Source organism: Schistocerca piceifrons, chromosome 8, assembly GCF_021461385.2.
Source record: "Schistocerca piceifrons isolate TAMUIC-IGC-003096 chromosome 8, iqSchPice1.1, whole genome shotgun sequence".
NCBI lineage: Eukaryota > Metazoa > Arthropoda > Insecta > Orthoptera > Acrididae > Schistocerca > Schistocerca piceifrons.
In genome coordinates, this window is record NC_060145.1 from 289,461,473 (window position 1) to 289,468,975 (window position 7,503).

Sequence of the window (7,503 nt, forward strand, 5' to 3'; positions counted from 1 at the left end):
CACTGGCACACTGACATTATCATGGATGATATCAGAATGAAGATGATTGTGGTGAGGGATATGCTTTACACATCTTGACTTATTCAGTATTAACCATTAGGAATGTAATACTCTGATGAGAAGTGAAAACCTCAGTTTGGATGTTTGGACAGGGGGAGAGAGATAGATAGACAGATAGATAGAGAGAGAGGGAGAGAGAGAGAGAGAGAGAGAGAGGAAGCAAGTCTGGAATTTCCTGGCCAAAGGAATGCCACCATCTGATACTTTGTTCACGACCGTGAAAATAATGGGAGGTCCCTCAGGTGGGTAAGCAAGTGTATCAGCTCAGACCAGTAGCCCCTTGCAGCCCTGATAGAGATTTCCCTTCATGGTGCAAAGGACAGAAGCTGCATGCATGTGGGGTAACATAATAGTTCCACTGGCTGCTGCATGGCAACACTCGTGGCATGTGCTAGCATGTATTATCTTGGGCATTCCATTAGCCACCAGGCTTTCACATTGAGTGGAGCTGGCAGTGCTCGGTACTTCGCCTGATGCCAGTGGCGCCCAGCTGGCAGATGTGCCCAACTTGCACAGTGTGCAAATGCACACACTCAGCACTCTGCGATCTGGCCAGCAGACACACATGTTGGCAACCCAAAATGGCAGTAATATGTCACAATTCGTTCCATTCCTTGGTGCTTACAGTTATTATATCATGGAGAAAGGGGGAGGGGAGTCACCCTGTCTCCCACAAACTGATTAAATGAAGTATATACAAACTGAACATTATTGAACAATATGTTATTGTATCAATTGACATTGATTTGAATTTCTCGTCATGAGGTCATTCCTCTTCAGCAGCTCAGCATAGCCAATTGGAGTGGGGAGGGTGGATAGGAGGGAGTGTGGGAAGGGCGAGGGTGGCTGGGGGATTTCCCAGGAGGAAAAAAAGTGGCCCAGAACTGAAATGGAGAGGGGCGACAATACCTTTCCCCAGAGGGGTGGGGGAGGAGAAGGGGGATGGAGAGGTGGGGAGGAGGGTTCCCAGAAGGATGGATTATCCCCAGGGGAACATGGCCCCTAGGGGGTCATAAACTAACTACTTACCATAACAACAGGTTAAGGGGAGAGGAGGGCAGGGTTGGTTTAAGTGATCCATTTAATTGCTTTGCACACCAATTTTGATATCAAAAATGCAACAGAGCACTCTTTACCCCATTGCCTCGAAAACCCAAGCTATTCTTTCTGTTAGTTTTGCTCGTAAGCAGATTACAATTATAATACGATAGACAGTGTTGATTACAGCCTATTTCGTCACGACAGAACGCCATACGTAACGTTACCAGATGACTCTGTACAGTAATTTCCGGCAGCAACATCAGCAGAGGTTGAAGCACGCTGCAGCTGTTTATTAACGCCAAAATAATATTCGACCAGACCTTGTCGCCGCAATTTTCAGCCTTTCATTCAGCGAACCTTAGTAAAGAATTCAAATTAGCAGCAATAAAAACAAATGACGACACGAGTACAAGCCAGGGCTCGTAGAAAGAGAAAGCCACGTTAGTGGCTGCTGTGACTTTTCACGCACGGCGTCCGTTCCTGAATGTACTTCTCTGAGCACGATTTTCATTACGTGCCGTTTAACAGGCTTCAGCCGAAGCCCGTCTGGACTTATGTTTGGCGGAATGGCCTTGAATTGCGCAAGTACAGGTGCTGAAGAACACACCTCACAGCCAAAAATAAGCTGGGAGTGGACGCAGCTGCAGTTGGAAGACTCGAAGGTGAAGACATACGCGACGAACCAAATGTGCTGGAAAACCTGTCTACACGGAGAATGGATTTCATCATCAACACTCATTTCAGTTTTGGCAATGTAGATGTCATTTTTCTAAGCAGCAATATTATCCAAATAAATTAATATGTGTGTTAAAGTTTAATTCATTATTTATATATTATTGCGTCATCATCATTAAAGATTTCATCCATTTTTATTAAGATTTCAATGCTTTACTTTCATGATTAGGTCGTAAGAGATATCTAACGCCTACCCAACTTCTCTCCACTACAGGTTGGAATTTTGAAGCATTACAGAGATATCTTTATTCAATTTTCCGGCATCTCGTCTGTAGTTATGAATATTAGAAGGATATGTATACGAAAGACGTTCACAATGATACCCGTGACTCCTTGTTTCTGCAGTGCTGGAAAGTGTGGGGGAGAAGCTTGCGGATGGCTAGTTAGTTTGTACCTCTTGAAATTTGATGCGTAGAGTTTGTATTCAATAATTTGAATGCATTTATAGGAAGTACTGAGATTGTAAATAATCGTGGTTAGAGAATAGCCGAACGCGACGGAAACTACTGTCTCAGAAGCGGCCACATAATTGGGTTTGGCTATTTATCACGCTGTACACGAATGAATTCTCCTTGGCGTGGAGCTGTCCTGCAGTCGATGCGACGCTTTACAGGACAGACCGAAAATGATTTCCTCAAATACTTCTCTGTTGCCTCCTCGTAGTCTTTATCGAGCTAGAGAAAAGAAGTACCCTTCCTCTTATTGCAAACATTAATCGCAATAACATATTACCTTTTGTTCGTGGACGATCAAGCTTCGGAAGGCTATATTCACGTTTACACGACTGTGAGATTGTAGTAGGACCTGGAGACAGCAGTAAAACTACAGTGCAGCTGTAGTCGTCTACGCTTTGTTTATGAAGCCAAATGTAAAAGTTCGAACGAAAAAAGTTTGATCTTCTGTCTTCTGACTGGTTTGATGCGACCGCCTCAAGTTCCTTTCCTGCACGAAACTCTCCGTCTCAGAATAGCACTTCCATCCTACGTCCTCAGTTATTTGTCGAATTTATTCTATGTCTGTCTTACCCTAACAGTTTTTACCATCTATAGCTCATTGTAGTACCACGGAGGTTATTCCCTGATGTCTTAATACGGGTCCTATCATCCTGCCCTCTTTTTGTCAATGTTTTGCGTATATTTCTTTCTTCACCGATTCTGCGAAGAACCTCCTCATACCCTATCTCACCAGGCCATCTGATTATCAACACACTTCTCAAGCAACGCTTCGACAATCTTCAGTTTCGATTTTCCCATAGTCCACATTTCACTGCCATACAGTGCTGTGCTCCAAATGTACATCCTCAGAATTTTCTTCCTCAAATTAAGGCCAATGTTTGATACCAGTGGACTTCTCTTGGCCAGAAATGCCTTTTTTGCCAGTACTAGTCTGCTTCTTAAGTCCTCCTTGCCCCCTCCGTCATGGGCTGCTTTGCTCCCATGGTAGCAGAATTCCTTCGCTTACTTCGTGATCACCAATTCTGATACTAAGTTTCTCGCTACTTCTCGTTACTTTTGTCTTCTTCCAGTTTACTCTCAATCCACATTGTGTACTCATTAAGACTGTTCATTCCATTCATCAAATACTCTAATTATTGTGCACTTTCACTGAAGATAGTGGTGTCATCAGCGAATCTTATCATTGATATCATTTCACTCTGAATTTTAATCCCACTTTTGAAACATTCTTTTATTTCCGTCGTTCCTCCTTCGATGTATTGACTGAATGGTAGGGGCTAAGACTCTCATTTGAATCTCACACCCGTTTTAATCCGAGCACTTAGTTCTTGATCTTCCACTTATAGTGCTCTCTCTTGGTTCTTGTACATACAGTGCATCACCCGTCTTTTCATATAGCTTGTTCCTATTTTTTTTGGACTTCGAACATCTTGCACCATTTTACGCTATCGAAGTCTTTTTCTAGGTCGACCAACTACTAATCTACTAAAAATGAAAAAAGTGAAAGCCCAAGATCGACCCCTACGAAGTTCACCACATCGCTATATGGAGTCGGAGAGCTACGAATTCTGTATTCGAATTTAAATTAAATACATAATAGACTATGGAAAGAGAGATGGTTCAAATTGCTCTGAGCACAATGGGACTTAACTTCTGAGGGCATCAGTCCCCTAGACTTAGAACTACTTAAACCTAACTAACCTAAGGACATCACACACATCCATGCCCGAGGCAGGATTCGAAGCTGCGACCGTAGCGGTCGCGTGGTTCCAGCCAGTAGTGCCTAGAACCGCTCGACCATCCCGGCCGGCGGAAAGGGAGAGAACAGGGCAGTCTCGATTCAGTGCTAGGAGGCAAAGTTTTAATTATCACGCCGGAAAACCAGTCTGAGGGCATGAAACTAGGTATTGGTGTGGGTGCTCCTCTACATATTCACCCTAGAATGCGACATATTGTTGTGAACGATGAGTAAGTCGGCTGAGACCTTAATTGTAGAAGTATTCATTTTGACTCTCCAGGAAACGGTCCATCTTGAGAATCATTGTATCTTTCGTTTGTAAATGCATACCAAGCTATAGTTTCTTCATCCAAGCAAAAGAAAAAAAATCGAAACGGCACTCGGTTCCAAGTATGAAAAATATGAGGTTGTGGGCAACATTTGATAGCCGAAGGAAGCATCAATGGTGGGCTCAGCATGAGCTGGGTCGTTGTCGTGCCACAAAAACACCCCTTTCGACACCACCGTTCCACGCTTCGTCTTAACAGCCTACAGTAACTTCGTCAGGAGATTTCAGTAGTATGGCCCTGTAATGATTTGCCTTTTATGAGCATTATATCCTGGTGTCACAACTTGTCAGTCTAAGAATACACACATCTTCAACTTTCCATGTTATGGTTCGGCCATCGACGATGGTGAATCCACATGTTTCAAATGTCTGCTTTGTTCAGTTGTCTGGAGGTCACAGTCAAGTACACAGTACTCGTTCACGATGATCGTGCGGATAAAGAAGTCATCTGAATTGGCCTGAGTCAGCAGAATCATTTCCGCAGTCGTCACTGTTCTGAGGGCTTTTTGAATGGTTGTGAACTATTATGGAATCCAGCGAGCGGTGACCATTTTCGTATGTAAAATGTCGTGCAAGATGATGGAAATTGATCCATATCTCATATTCACCTTCTCACTATCGTTTCTTTTGGGCTAAATCGGTCTTATAACTGCAGGGCCCCCACTTCACTTGAGATTCCTTGTTACTTACAAAGAAGTGCCCTTCCACTTCGTTCTTCATCATCCAAATTGTTTTCTCGCACTGGAAGCGTCTCCGCTAGCTAATCACTGAGTCATATGCTAGCGCATTGTCGTAGTACTTTTTTATCATCTTAGCATGGATTGTTGCAGCAATGTTACCCTTGAAAAGCGTAAGACGTATTAGCGCACGGTGTTCCACTTTATCAGCGGATTGCACAGTTGTGTTTTGATTGATCCATCTAGCGACCTGCTGAGGTACTGTGGTGCGGGGTCTCGATGTATACCAGGACTGTAGCAGAAATTTACTTGCAAATAATATCTAACTTTTTCTGAGTGATAACTGCAACTTAATGACTTCCTTCATAGACTGTTTCATGTAGGCTATATATTTTTTTAAATTTTTTACTGATTTATTTAACCTGCTCTGAATAGGGCTATCACGCCCTGTCTTACAATAGACCAGGGTTTCACACATAAAGTAACAGTTTTACAACAAAGTTAACTAAGAAACAACACTTTTAATGTGAAATATAGTATGAAAATGATTTAAGTGTCTATAGTGACAATGCAAGTAAATAATACTGACTGTAGACTGATAAAGGTAATACTGGCAGTACTTGTTCTACTACTGTTGTTGCTGCCAGTTATAGTGATAACAATAATAAATAATAATAATAGTAACAATAATGGCCCGCCAGATTAGCCGAGAGCTCTAATGCGCTGCTTTGTGGACTCGGGTGCGTGTGACAGCCCTGGATTGTATCCAGCCGACTGATTAACGACGAGGGCTGGTGTGCCGGCAAGCCTGGATGTGGTTTTTAGGCAGTTTTCCACATCCAACTAAGTAAATACCGGGCTGGTACCCCCATCCAGCCTCAGTTCCACTACTCGCAGCCATCTGAAAATGTTCGCACTATTTCGTGGCTTACATTAGATGCAGACAGCTGGAGTACACTGATTCTATCTCAGGATGTGCGGGGTGGCGACAGGGAGGTCATCTGGCCACCCCCTGACACTAACATTGCCAAATCCATAGTAACACAGCTGACCCCGATATGGAGTGGGACACAGGCCCAAAAGGAAATTTTGAAAAATAATAACAATAATGGTAGTAGCAGGTACAATAAGAATTTATGGCCGTTAAAAATATATGTTTCCTGATGAAGTGAGTTCTAGAGAAAGGACATTTATGGAGACAGCACCAGCTACAAATACTAGTAAATGAAGAAGATCTGCTCAAAAATAAATAAATAAATAAAAACGATGTTCAGCCGTGCACGGCTCATGTTCATGCCATTTATTGTTTCTCATCTTCTATTACGGTACTGCCGCCTCGTTTCCTTATTCCATTTAATGGCGTCACTAACTTCCTGCCTTACTTTTCCGTGAGCGACAGTAGCAGCGGGTATCGATAAGTGCACTGTCGTTCCATCTCTGGAGCGACCGATAGTATTTCCTGGTCGTCGTGTGTCTGGCAGTCAGTTGGAGATGGACCAGCAGTGCAGTCAGGACGCAGCAGCAGTGAAGTCGTGGACGGAGTGCCGGCGAGGTGCTGACAGCCAGTGCTCGCCGACCGCTGGCGACACACATGAACTGTCCGACGGAGGGAGATTGGAGTGGGACGACTGTTGGTTGGTCGTTTGGTTGGTTGTGTCATCGGCCGACGTATATTTGGTCCTTTCCGGGCCTGGGCACTCGGTCGGTTGGCGTGGAGCAGCAAGGAAATCTCCGTCGCACGTACTCTGGCCGGGGACGCTGGCGGTCTGCATGCATGGCTGGAGTGTGAGGTGCTGCTTGCGAGTGCTACGAAGTTCGTCGCCCACCGATCTTGGACATGAAAGTTGAGTCCTCACTTAATCTACTATCGAGCCTCAACTGTTTACATTTCTTCGTTTGATCCTGGTTGTCGCTTTTGGGACATTCCCGTGAGCAACCACGTGTGTGTATTCACGTCGGTTAAGATTCCAGCCGTCTTCCTGTGGAGTTAATTTATTCCTTGCTATTGAAGTTGGCCAGCGGTATCTTCTGCCTTGTGTCCGTTGACGTTCTGGTCTTTGACGTAATTTTCGGCAGTGTACTTTCCTTGTTGTGTTGTTGCTGTCCAGCACGGCATGTAGGTCGACAGCTGAGGTGTTGTTGGTCGTTGTGGGCGCCAATATTCTGTGTGTCGTTGTATTGAAATCTTGTGGTCGTTTAGCTGGTTGTGTCAAGTGGAACTGATTTGGTTGATAGGTCGGCCGGCTGTCTGTCAGTTGGGTTGCCTTCCAATTAAGAGATGGTTGGTGAGACTGCCTGTCTCGCCTAAACGGGCGTTAGTGTTACACTTTCAGGCCGACACTTGGAACTTCTGAGCGCCGTTCCGTGTCTGTTACATAGTGAGTTCTCTGTCTGAGTTTTAGTTATTTGGTTGATGTGTGGCCTTCAGCTGAGTATCAATATCTCTTAAACTAGTTTTCTTGTCTTGCC